The sequence below is a fragment of the Megalobrama amblycephala genome, linkage group LG3, assembly GCF_018812025.1.
Source record: "Megalobrama amblycephala isolate DHTTF-2021 linkage group LG3, ASM1881202v1, whole genome shotgun sequence".
In the NCBI taxonomy this organism is placed as follows: domain Eukaryota; kingdom Metazoa; phylum Chordata; class Actinopteri; order Cypriniformes; family Xenocyprididae; genus Megalobrama; species Megalobrama amblycephala.
This window is the reverse complement of record NC_063046.1, coordinates 60,327,385-60,341,646: the sequence shown is the minus strand read 5'-3', so window position 1 is coordinate 60,341,646 and position 14,262 is coordinate 60,327,385. Positions and strand designations below refer to the sequence as shown.

At 39.4% G+C, this 14,262-nt stretch overlaps 1 protein-coding gene across 2 annotated transcripts in view; it reads left to right on the top strand.

Moving 5' to 3' along the window:
* ankrd11 (ankyrin repeat domain 11) overlaps positions 1–14,262 on the top strand; it is a 131,531-nt gene that overhangs the window by 27,876 nt on the left and 89,393 nt on the right. For both annotated transcript variants that reach the window (XM_048186354.1, XM_048186355.1), the window contains exon 2: positions 10,112–10,193. The gene's annotated coding sequence lies outside the window, so the exon portion shown is untranslated. The remainder of the gene's footprint in view (positions 1–10,111; positions 10,194–14,262) is intronic.

The window sequence follows — 14,262 nt, the reverse complement described above, 5'->3', positions numbered from 1 at the left end:
ACTCTGGTAGGTCACGTGACAGTAACAACATGGCAGATGTAGAGTTTTTTTTGTCTACTGAAATTTCTTGGAAAGATATTTTGCAGTGTTTTGCCAGCAGAACAATCCATAAACACAACCATACAACCCACTGAAGACATGCGTGTCTATCCCTCACAGCCTCACTTTCATTCCCATTTCATTGAGTCACAACAACTCAATAGAAGTAGAGCAAATATTGTGGTGGGACGGTGTCTATAGTGGTATACCTAATGGTTCTGTGGATGGAAGATGGAGTGGTTCCTACAGAAGCCAACCTGATCAATAATGTAGATGTCATTGAGGAGGAGCAGAGATCAGCTTTTGCAACTTTATTACATGGCTTTTCACAGTCTCTGGCTCTTCCTCTTACTGCTGAGGAGATAGTGTCAGGTTCCTCTACGGTGCATGGGACAGATAGGATGGCTGAATTTAATTTGCCTTGCTTAAGGTATTACAATAAACTGCTGTCACTGATACTTGATGCCAGACTTTGCTTTCGTCGTTGTGAACCATGTCGGCTTTCAAACACAGATGAGAGACACCAGAGAAGCCTCATTCTAGGGGTGTGATGAGATCTCGCGATATTAAAACGTGACGATTTCTCGTCGAGGTGAAAAGCTGTCTCGCGATATCAGCATGACGGAGTTGAGTTTGTGGCAAAACCTTTAAAGTGCTTGCATTGTTGATCTGTCTTTTACTGCTTATGATAATTAAATATTCTCGGTTAACAAACTCTGCATATGCTGTGAGTTTGGATTGCTAATAACTGTCTGGGAAGTGCATCAAAACAGCATCATGCTCCATTTCTCCAGATTTGTAATGGAAATCATTTATAAACTTACATCAACACAGGAGAATGCATCAATATGTTTCTAAATACGCGGATTGTTGTATATCGTGACCTGCATGTTTTTTTGCATGTCCACATGTTCTTGTTCAAGAAATTACAGTGGCTGTAGCATTTCTATCATAAAGAAGTGGTCAAATATTAAAGATTGAGTGGACATTTGAATTAAATGTTGACTATTTGATCTACTGTAATGTGTAACAATCACCAGGCCGTCGGCGCCCTCTGCAGGCATTTGTTATAAAAAAGATACGCAACTTGATTGTTTAGATCATGTATATTACATCATGTATTTTAAGTGTTGTTCAACAAAACCGTATGATTACTTGAAGATGCTTCATTTGACCCAATTATTGCCTCGTTGTTATTTATGCATTTTAAAGGCTATTGTTCACTTGGGTCTAGTTTTATTACCACAAAAAAATAATCTGATTACTCGATTAATCGAATAATCAACCAGTCACTCGATTAATCATCAAATAGTCAACCGAATACTCGATTAATCACATTAGGGCTGCACAGCGATTAATCACGTTTAATCGTTTGCAAAATAAAAGTCTGTTACGTAATATATATGTGTGTTCTGTGTATAATAGTTATGTATATATAAATACATGCACATACATGTATAAATTTAAGAAATATATACATGTATAAATATACATATTTATATATATTTTATATTACATATACAAATATTTTATATATAAATATAATTTTCTTAAATGTATACATGTATGTGCATGTACTTGTATACATAATTATTATACACAGAACACACACATATATTACGTAACACAGACTTTTATTTTGCAAACGATTAATCGCGATTAATCGTTGTGCAGCCCTAAATCACATAATAGACCGTTTGCTCAGTCGTCACGTAATCAACCATCTGCTCGATTCATATCACATAATCGACTGTTTGCTCGATTAATCATCACATAATCGACTGATCACATACCGATTGCCGAATAACTGTTAGTCACAGAACTAGATTATTTAAAATATTTCAAAATGTACCTGCTTTGTTTTGCATTTTGTGACTTTCAAGGCCTGTTCACACCGTCTCGTTCTCGTGAACCCAATATGGTGTATCCTCTCAAGTGCATTGTCACACCCCTACCTCATGCACATCTTCAGCTTCTGGTTTCCCTGAAAAAGCAAGGTGTGCAAAGCCTGCTTGTGTCTTTTCATATCTTCACTGTGTCCACTACTGTCCACAGGTCCCCAGCGGTTATGTGTGCGTTCTGCTTTGTCTTCAGTATTCAGATGGGGCATCATGGCCGCAGTCAGACATGTAGTGAGATAAGAGAGGCAGTGTTATCTGACAAGAGAGGCACTTTGTGGTGTAGGGCGGGGGAAGGGAGCTCCCGCGGCCTGATTTCCCACATAAATGGAGCTGACTGAATTGTGGAAATAATGGCGCTTCCTGTAATCCGATGCCCTGGGGAACAGCACAGAGAGAACGGGCCGCAAACAGAAGAGAGGTGGGATAAAGGATGGCTGTGCCCTCAGGCTTGCATTAAAGCACTCGTCTCCTCCTTAATCCCACAATGCCCATTGCCCCATATAGGTCTACATGCTCACAAAAGCCACGGACCCACAACAACCTGGACCAAAACAACCTTTATTCCCATCCACCCATGCAGCTGTTCAAGCGGTGGCACAAATAAAACCGCTCCCTTCTTACCTAATTCAGTTTTAGTTGTTGATGATGCTTGCGGTTGACGAGCTTTAAATGTATTGTGATGTGGGGACGATTTTCGTCCTTTTCTCAGAGGACATTTCATCTCCAGAGCACAACAAGTATGCATTGCGGCTTTGATTGCAGAAAATGCACTCTCTGTAGAGCTGCTGACTCCATAACATGTGGGAATGGTTTTTGGCGATCTTGAGTTTGATTGCTGTCGAGAGCATGTTGGCAGGCATGTTTTCATGTGTTTATCTGTTCAGATGTGTGCTTTGAGGCCTTCTGGCAGCCATTTCCATCAGATCTACCAATGGACTAGACCACCTCAGATTTAAGTGGTTTCTATCACATTTTTTCACTCTATGTGGGTGAATGTCACGTGCTTGGGTCATATTTCAGTCTGCTTAACTGAATAAATGATGTTAACTAACCACATGTACTATCTGTATATTATTGACATATGTACTTTGGCACACTCATCTCTGGTTGATACACATAATACTTCCTAAATTGTAACATTTAAACAAGCATTTTCTTTAAAGCTGTTTTGAAGCAATATGTATTGTGAAAAGCACTATACAAATAAACTTAAATTAAATTGAATTATCCCCCACAACATCATCTTATGTAATTTGTTGTCTTTAGAAAGCCAACATATTGTTCTACAACTTAAACATATTATTATTTCATGCAGGTACTTTTTTAAAAATATAAACAAATTAAATGATTAATTTAAATGTTAGCACATAGTACTTAGACACCTAATATAAAGTGCAGCCAAAAAAAAATCAATGCATTAATCCAAAAAAAACAAAAAAACATTTAGATTAATTGATCATCAAAATAATTGTTACAGCCATAAATGCAATACATTTTTAATATTTATTTATTTTGTGGCGTGTCCATCCAGAACACTGAACAGACATGTGCTTTAGCTCTTTTGACTCATGTTGCCCATTCAGGCTTTCTCAAGCCAACATCAAAGTTTGTTTACAAACTTTAGCTTCTAGTTCTTTTACTGTAATACATTAAATATTATTATATTACAGTAATGAATCTAGAGTGAACAGTGTTGGAAAGTAATATACTGGAAAAACTAATTTTCCCTGTATAATTTTCTAGATTTTTTTATTTTATATATATTTCATGATATTTGGTCACTGTACATGTTATATAAGGTCTGCCTTCAGTAGTGATGGTCTACATGATGTGGATAAATATTTAAAATATGCAATAGTGTCTTCCTCTTTACATGTTTCAGTTTTCTGAAGCTGATTCAAGAGGTTTTTTTCCCTATCGAACAAGATTGAGGTTGTTTTTTGCAGCAGCTGTTAAGTGAATTGGCATGGGCTAAGAAGTGATGCTTAAGAATATCATCTGAAACCGTCTTTATTGAATTGATGTGTTCTCTGTTATTGATTTGTAACGCAGTAGGTTTCCCCTCACTGATTAGAGCATAAGCTTAGCCTACTATTACTAAAATTGTTGTAAGTTTGTTATTAGAATTTCTTATTAGAATATTAATTGTTTGAATGAATGTGCTAGATTCTTTCCATGTTTCTTGTCAAATTTACCTTGATTTTGAAATAAACCAACAATATGGTATGAAACTTAATGTAACTCCAAACTGGGCCCAGCCCAAAAAGATTCATTGACCTAAAGCCGTAATTACAGCAGTAACTCGGTGGTCACCCAATCTTGTGTTGGTTCTTGGATGTGTGGCACCTGCCATTCTACATATTCCAATTAGTGTTGTCACGGTACCAAAATTCCAGTAGTCGGTACCAATACCATGAAAATTTTACGGTTCTCGGTACCAATTTCGGTACCACAGTAAAATCTATTGGAACTATTTTACTATTTTATATAGCCTATTTTAAAAACTTTAAATATGATTTGGAGTGTGTGTGTTTGTGTGTGTATATAGGCCTATAGGCTACCTCAATGAAATAAATTTTGAAATATAAAAAAATAAAAAATAAATAATTAAATGCTCAAACATCCATTGTGTACTGTTGAAAAAAAACAGCATATGCTGGTAAGGTAGGTTTTGAAGCTGTATGCTGGTCAAATGCTGGTCCTAAACTGGTCCTGCTGGTCCATGCTAGTCCTAAGCTGGTCCTGGACCAGCATAAACCAGCTCAAACCAGCATACCAGCTTCAAAACCTACTTTACCAGCATATGCTCGTTTTTTCAACAGGGGTAACAGACGTGCGTGTTTATTTTAGCTATTCCGTCAGAGAAACAACACACTACAGCCTGTAAAACTATGAAATAAATATCGGTAAATAATGGTAACCTAAATAATACGAAAGTTAAATATTATTTCAAAAAGCATTCGTTTTTTATTTCCACACAAAGACGCGTCATATAGCCAAAGTCCCGTTATTACTTTGATATAGCCGCTTTGCGATTTGAGAGGGATGTGGGACACGAGCAAGATTTATCTTTAATAATATCTTCGTTATCTCCTGATGTTACAAACAACTGACACTTATTGTAAAAGGTCTGAAGAGCGTGTTTTATCCTCCGCAGGGACAAGACATTCAGGCTATGTTTGATTTAGCGCTGCCAGAGAAAACGAAAGTAAAAATCACTGGTGTGTGAAACGCGCTATACAAATAAACTTATAAAGTCTAATAACAAGCACAAACTCTGTTAAATAGAAACTGACGTGCAAGCAAAAAGGTTTCTGTCCTACGGTGTTTTTTCTACTTTACCACAGTAAATAATGCGAATAGCTGAATGCGAACGAAAGAAACGTTATAATCCCCTGTGTGAGTGAAGATTTGGGAAAAGAAACAGATTCCATGTTCAGTGGAATAACTAATGGAATATTGTTAAATTCTCTGCTAATCAGGTGACCAGATCGCGATTCGCAGAACAGAATACGAAGCTTAAATGTATGGACTCACGCACCTCTCTTATTCGGCATTAACCAAAATGTTTCCATGGCTGCGATGTCACATTTAATTGCTAACCTATTATTTCTTCTGTAAACAAAGCTTTGTGCTTCACTCGTGTCATATTCAAGTAAATACTGGCACACCCCTATCAGTGGGTACCGAATATACCCGGATTCTCGGTACTACCGGTACTACAGAAATGCTGGTATGGTCACATTTTCAAAATTTCAGTACCGACTTATTCCACTAATTCCAACACTAATTCCAATGTTATAAGCAAATGGATGGAGTTTTATTTTTACCAAGGTAACAATTATTTCTGCCATATTTCAGTGTGTTTTATGAACTTGTAATTGCAGAGTAGTTCAGCCTTTGCAAAGAAGCTGTTATTGAAGGATGGGGCAGCAGCACAAACTATGTTTGACTCGACTTCAAACCAGCAGCTTGTGAATAAATGGAGCAAAGTGCTGTTACTCATTTCATAAGTGAGGAGGGTCTGAAAATCCCAATAGCAAGTAGCGTTCAGTGTCTGAGGGGTCTGAGCCTTTTAAAAAAAGCCAAATTATGAAAGTTTTTGAAAACATTGTAAGTGGACTTCAGGGAAAATGAAAATAAAACATTCATTAAACGCCACTTAAAGATCTGACGGCAAAATGCTGTTAGTTTTTCAGAACATATCAATAACAGTATCTAATTAGTGTGGACTTGATTTTACCCATCAAGAATGAACTGGATTGTGAAATAACACCAGCCACAACTTCCGATTCACCCTGATTTAAAAGATTTTTTTTTTCCTGTCTTTTTTTCCTGATAATAATGTTGACCATGCTTGGTTGGGCTTCAGCATATTTATAAGCTTAGATTGTTTTGTGTATGCCTTAAACCAATTGATTTTAACAGGGTCTTCTTGTTTTGCCTGTTTTTTGGTAGTGTTCATAGCCTAATGGTCAGGATGTGGCAAGCTTGGCAGGTCCATCCTCCGCAGTAACGTTTCTTTCCTTTGTGAAAGAATTGTGAAATCATCCTCTTTCGTTTGCACAAATAAACAGCCCATTTGACTGTTGATTTAAAGGGCTTTAAAAGCTCTCTTAAGGCCTAGAGTTTCCTTTTAGGGTCAACAGAGCATGACTCTGAGCAGGACAGGAGAGATCGAGAGACACTATCACCGTCTAGTGAGCACAGTAAACTGGTCTGGGAAGCTTAAAATAAAGAACTGTTGTTCCACCTGTTCTCAAACTGGTTTTGATGAACACTTCAGCTTGAGTGACATTTATTTTTTTCTTGTTTTTACTAAATTACTTGTTCTTGATGGTGGGCTTAATTATGGCCAGTTGATGTGTGTTTGAGCAGGCGGCCCGAGGTACTCTTGTTCTCTGTATTCAGAGGATTTTCTTGGTAAGATTACAGTCTGGTTTTGAAGCCCCATTAAATGGGAGTTCTCTCCACTCAGGATTAATCCAATCTGGCACATTCCTGCTGGGAGAATCCTCAGGGTTCTGATCCTCCCAGACACCCCATCTGAGTGAGGACTGCCCTTAATGTGGTCTCTCCTGTACTCAGTGACTGGATGAGGTTTTTGCCCCCCCCCCCCTCAGGGCTCGAAAACAAGGACTACCCTGTAAAAGTCGCTCGAGACAGTTGATGCAATTGTCACTTTCCTGATCAGTTCAGTGCTGCATCAAGAAAGTTTATCATTTGCACCTGTTTTTAAGCACATTTACACATTTAAATATTCAAGCGCAGGAAGACTTTCACATCGTCTTGTGCTTGAACGGACATATTCACACACAATTAAGTGAAAAAAAAAAAAATGTTGGTCTCAGCAAGTATCCTAGTAAACATACTCTGTTATGTTAAGTGAACATACACTATATTGCCAAAAGTTTTTTTTTTACTTCATTGACAACCCGTTCTTAATCTCATTTTAATATGGAGTTGTCCCACCCTTTGCAGTTATAACAGCTTCAACTCTTCTGGGAAGGCTTTCCACAAGGTTTAGGAGTGTGATTATGGGAATTTTTGACCATTCTTCTAGAAGCGCATTTGTGAGGTCAGGCAGTGATGTTGGCGAGAAGGCTTGGCTAGAGCAGTCTCTACTCTAATTCATCCCAAAGGTGTTCTATCGGGTTCAGGTCAGGACTCTGTGCAGGCCAGTCAAGTTCCTCCACACCAAACTCACTCATCCATATCTTTATGGACCTTGCTTTGTGCACTGGTGCGCAGTCATGTTGGAACAGGAAGGGGCCATCCCCAAACTGTTCCCACAAAGTTGGGAGCATGAAATTGTCTAAAATGTCTTGGTATGCTGAAGCATTAAGAGTTCCTTTCACTGGAACTAAGGGGTCAAGCCCAACCCCTGAAAAACAACCCCACATCATAATCCCCCCTCCGCCAAACTTTACACTTGGCAAAATGCAGTCAGGCAAGTACCGTTCTCCTGGCAACCGCCAAACCCAGACTCGTCCATTGGATTTCCAAACAGAGAAGCGTGATTGGTCACTCCAGAGAACACGTCTCCACTGCTCTAGAGTCCAGTGGCGGCGTGCTTTACACCACTGCATCTGACGCGTTGCGTTGCACTTGATGTAAGGCTTGGATGCAGCTGCTCGGCCATGGAGACCCATTCCATGAAGCTTTCTACTCACTGATCTTGAGCTAATCTGAAGGCCACACGAAGTTTGGAGGTTTGTAGCTATTGACTGACCCCGCTCTGTGATTTTACGTGGCCTACCACTTCGTGGCTGAGTTGCTGTTGTTCCCAATTGCTTCCACTTTATGATACCGCTAACAGTTGACCATGGAATATTTAGTAGTGAGGAAGTTTCACGAATGGACTTATTGCACAGGTGGCAACCTATCACGGTACCACACTTGAATTCACTGAGCTCCTGAGAGCGACCCATTCTTTCACAAATGTTTGTAGAAGCAGTCTTCATGCCTAGGTGCTTGATTTTATACACCTGTGGCCATGAAAGTGATTGGAACACCTGAATTCAATGATTTGGAGGGGTGTCCCAATACTTCTGGCAATATAGTGTAAACAGTTGAGAAATAAAGTGCACGTGTAACAGTATATTGGACCGTGCAGCTCTTAAAGTGACAGCAGCCTAATAAACCTGCTGCTGTCTGTTTTAATGTTAAACACAAAAGACAACGAAAACAATCACTCGCTGCTCTTGACTGAATAACTTTTGTAAGTTTAAGGATTAATCTATTTAATTTACACATTGAAGACTATGCAGCGCTATTTTACATTTGATTATTTTCTCGACCTTTTAACAATATTTGAAATTTATATGAGTTTGGTTAGTAGTTTTTGCTGTCACAACCTTATTTATAAAGGTTATTGGTCAAGAACCATGAAGACGATGACAAAGGCTATTTTATTTATAAACATTTGAACCACTGGCTCAACCAAAAAATCCTTAGCGTTAATGTCCCGGATCTATTATGGTCAGCTGATCAATTTTTGTATCTTTTGCATTAGATGATAGGCTAACTTGTTCTACAATGTTTGTGCTACAGACATGATTGATACCTGTAATTGTGTGGATTGTTGAAAGCTAGTGTGCTGTTTTTCTAAGTGATCTAACTTGGTATTTTTGCATGGAAGTCAGTGGGGTTTTTTTTTTGTCAAAGTCTGAAATAAGGTCTGTGGTTATTTACAAGCTCAAGATTTTACCCCCTTGTTTTTTTTTTTATTTTTATATATAAATATAAAAGCTTTTACTTGTCTCAAAAGGTGGTTGTTGGCTTTAAACGTCATCACAGCGAACAGGAAAACCATCTTCTCACTAGTCTTTTACAGCCTCATTGTGTTTATAATCAGGCTCTTGCAAATTCTAACTCAGACTTTTGAGTTGAGTTGTCAGAATCCTAGTGATGTTGACATCAAAGTCATGCAAACCGTGTTGTAGTTCGTTCATAGCCTACATTTAACTTTTTACTTATGCCAATTGCCAATTCTGTTCATTTGTGAAGATTAATGATGAACAAGAATCTTTTGTTGGTCACAGAACTAGTTTCCTGCAATAATCCAAAAGCCAATCAAAAAATCCTATTGGGTTTTTGTTGAGGGAACCAGGGTGGTGTGAACTTCTGAATTAAATAAGACCAATGTGATAATTATTAGTAAAAGAAACGCTACAAAAACCGATAAGGTCAACTATGTTTTGCATCACTATTAAATTCTCAAAAATGGGCTTTTATTTAGATTGAGCTTTAGAGTTTCTCATTAATCTCTCCAGTCAGTTATAGGATACGTCTGACTGGTAATGGTACAGTAGACATTGCTGTCAAGCCTTGAATACCAGTCTTGTTACAGCTGTTGTCATGACACTGTTGCAAAAAGAACTTGTGGGATTGGGTGACAGCAATGTAGGAATGTGTCCATCATGCCCCAGCACACCAAATGTCCCCCGAAATCATCATAAACCAATTCCCCATAAAATCTGCTGGACCTCTGACCCCAAAACACAAGGGTGTTTCCTGGTCTGTGCCTGGCATGATCTGGCTTCTCATGTTCTGAATTCTGGAATAAAGGTTTATAGTAAAATGAAGAAAAAAATGACTCTTATTTCATGCTGGAAAAGTGAAACATCAGTATTCAGGAGACTAATCTGTTTTTCGTTTTGCTTTTGCAGGATTCCTTGGACTTCACAGCCACATCTTCAGCATTTTTAGCTGGATTTTAACCTTTCCCATCTGAAGACGGCCATGGAATCGGTAAATCCCATCCTCCTTTCTGTTGCGGCTAATAATGACTGCTTGACTGTTATTGGCTAGTTCCTCGTTTTTGGTGCAACTCTTGGTTATGAGTAAACATAAGTCTGTGTCGATGTCAGTGACTCTGGCTGCATTGGGATGTTTATTCTGAATTATGTTCTTGAGATATTGTAGCTAGTTTGGGGATAGTGACTAGGCACTTTGAACTTATGGTTTTCCCTTTTGTTAAACAGTGTATGTTTGAACATGCAGCTTTTATTTGTGAATGTGATTCCGCGGAGTTTGTTGGCGCCCCTGCTAGTACCAACAGGCAGGTGGATGGCTCAGCTCTGGAATGTGTGCATTAAGAGCAGGGCTTATTGCATGCCTGGGCCCTGCCTGCCACCGCTTTTGTTAAGGGTTTTTGTTTTTGAGTGTGGATTTTGCCTCCTCTGTGTATATGTGTGTGTAGAGGCTGTTGTGAAAATGGGTCACTGCTTGCACTGCTTCCCTCATTGGCACGCAGCTCATGTGACCATGATTCTTCATCAGTAAGCAGTGGCAGCCTATGAATCTGTAGAGAGATCGTCTTTCCCCCATGAAAGCTAGAAGACCCCTGTACCACAGGCAACATGGTGTTGTGTTCTAGGAAATGCTTAAAAGAAGAGTTAAAAATGAATGGTCTTCACTTACTCACCACTCAAGCCAAGAACACAACATTAGTAAATGAACAATTAATTGCCAAATATGACAGATAAGCACCATAAAGTTGCCCAGATGACCTGTGTGCTATATTCCAGCCTTGAGACAGTATTATATAACTTTTTGTTTATAGTTTAGTAATTGACTACAATGGGTGTAAATTGGATATAATCGCACAATAAATTAATCATCATTGGCTTGCGCAATGAGATCAGCAATAACAGTCAAGAAAAGTCTTTGTCTTCTGTGCTTCAAATGACTTGAGTCAGGAGAAAATGTTGTCTGTGTTTGTTTTTTGGTCACCATTTTTGATTGACAGTACTGCGAGGTTGGGGTGTTTTTTATTTTTTTTGGTACATGTTGTAGGCTTGCTGCTATAGTTGGTGTTGACGGTGTTACTGGTGTTCAAAAATAATTTAGTTCAGATAGAAAACAGACACTACAATTAAAACCTGAACGCGTCTGCTCAATGCAGCATAAGCCAAACGAGAGTCACAGCACAGATCAGCAGCAGGAGTCAGATTTCATATATCACAAGAGGAGCTGACTGACAAGACGCTGGCAGAAGAATTTTGGATTTTTGTTGTATTTTGGATTTAAACCCAGTGCTAATAGGGAACCTGCAAAGGATTAGTTGTGTTTTTTTCATTAAGAAGAACAATGAACCCACCATTCAAACAATTGCCGCCCATGAACTTATTTGAAAGCGAAAGTAAAATGCGCATGCATGTCTACTGGCACGGAGCGCTTTCAGTTAATTCCTAATTAAGCTCAACTTCCATAGGAAATTAATTGAAAACGCTTGCTCTGCTCCGCACCGTTATGAATGTGGCCTTGCGCATTTTACTTTTAATTTCGAATTAGTGAACACCCCGTCCCCCCCATTTCGGTGATACCAGTATTACCGGTGTTGTCACACGTTATTTAACCGGTGGGAAAATTTCCTCACTGTCACAACCCTAACGTGTTGTATTGATGCATCACATCGATTGTGATGTTATTGACAAATGCATCGTTACACTCCTTTATTTACTGATGATCACCTCCACCACAGTTCTCACTTTCAAAATTGATGCAACCAGTGGTATATTTGACAATGCCATATCTGAATACGAAAACTGCAGTGGATGGGAAGAGCATTAGTGAATAATAAGTTGTGTATCTCTGTCGGATGGTTTCATATTGCTTAAAAATATTTTGCTGATCTCTTTTTATGTTCCACCCAAAGACAGTCGGATATTGGAACAAATTTTTGTTTTGGGGTGAGCTATTCCTTGAAATTTTGTACATGGCATCATACTGCTACAGATGTGAATGCTGTTACTGCTTGGCATACAGGCTGGAAGAGTGATATAAACAGCAGTCTAGATCTGTTTTTACCTTCTGAAACACTGATCATTTCCTCCATTTTCTTTGTCCCTGTGGAGCTCTGGAGCTCAGAGATCTTCTGGTGTTTACCTCTGAAATCAGACCATATCTGCTTACCGTCAGTAGAAACCAAGGAGACTGATCACAAAGCTCATTATGCCGACAGTGCGCTCTGTGTGTGTGCGCCTGTTTTCCTCGCCCCCCCAAACCCCTTCCACTTCTCCTCATGTGATGCCAGTCACATGGTTTCCAGGCATCCAGAGCAGTAAATCAGAATCAGATTTTATTTTTAACCACGCTAAATCCACCGCCCCTTGCTTTAGCCCTCTCTACCTCCATTTCCCCTTGAACCCTGTGCACCACCTACCTCAGATCTGATCAGATTTGCAGCATTATTTGCTGACTGCAAGAGGGGCAGTGTTTGGCAAGGAAGCCCTCTGCTCATTACAAGCACGTTTTTCTTGTCCTCGCCTCTTTCCAGAGCAGCTCTGTCCCTCAGTGAGATTAGTCTGCGGTACTCCAGTGGGGAAATGCAGCCTTGCCAGTCAAATTACATAACTCTCATAGCCAGGCTTGAGACAACTATAGAGGCTTTGTTCCCAGGTTACTCCACCTCCTCCTTCCCCTCTTGGCGGCCCACATGTTAATGTGGTATTGAAAGAGTCTGTGTGCTTCGAACAGGCTCAGCTCTGTGGTTAGAGAGCAGAAAACTTGCATCATTAACGTGCACAATGGCATCATGCTCGTATGTGAGCACACAGATTAGAGCAGCAATCGGACTCTTCCTGTGAAAGACGATTTGGGGTTGGGACTCTTCAGAAGCAATGGAGCCTTCTCTGCATCTTGAGCAATGCGGTGTCACTTTTCTAGTGGTTGAGTCTTGGGCTTGTCCATTCTGGTGCTAATGAGTCAACACTGAGCAGAAATGAGAAGTCTTACTGCAAAAGCGATGCAGGATGAGGCTGATTTGAATCTGAGCTGTATTGAAACATTAAAGATGAGTATTATATGATTGCAGTTTGAATACTGTTTAGAAAGCGGCTTTGTTTTGCTTAGAACACATTTCAACATTGCCAGGGTTTGTACAAATGAGGTAACACTTAATGTGCAATTACATTTACCATTACTCTGCAAAAGTTCATGAGTGAAATCCAGTAATTCAAATAGGAGTTTCATGTGAGGGCGAAAGTTCCTCAGGCAGATTTAGCTCATTTTCAAGTTGGTCACATGCAATCACGCTAATGTGACCGCACCTTTAGGATGGTGTACCCAGAATGTGTCTCTGAAGTTTCAGCTCAAAATACCCCACAGATCATTTATTATAGCTTGTCAAATTTGCCCCTATTTGGGTGTGAGCAAAAACCATTTTTGTGTGTCCCTTTAAATGCAAATGAGCTGCTTCTCCCGGCCCCCTTTACAGAAGAGGGCTGAGCTTCAACAGCTCAACAACAACAAAGCTGGAGAATCTCACGCAGCCAAAATGAGGATTGTCAGTAACGGTGTTCAGCCTTACATTGTTCAAACCGGAGTCGACACTGATGGAGAGACTCAGGAAGAAGTTACAACTTTTAGAATTAAACTGGACATTTCTGAATGGTTAGTGGATAAATTTATGTAGTTGCTGTGGAGTTGATTCAACTCATCCACTAGCATGTGCCGTCATGTTCATCTTTTGTGCAAATCCAGCATTGAATTGACCCTCGTTTGTGAAGCAGTCCGGCGTAACACTCTACTACAACAACTCTTCCTCTTCTCTAAAGCAGCCCAACATGGCCTCACCTCCTTTGTTTGTGTTCTCGGGTGCTGGGTTTATGTAAATTTTATTGTTAGTGATGTCCCCAACCCGGGAAGAAGCTTGTTGTAGTCCCTACCAGCCGTTTGTTGTTGTCCTTAAAAAGCAATTTCTGTAAAAGAAAATATCTCCCTTTGCATTGAACTTTGAGCGTCATAACTTTGCAGATGTTGTTTATGCTCAAACAGCAACATTACGCACTAACTAAAGTTAAAAAGATGAAATCAT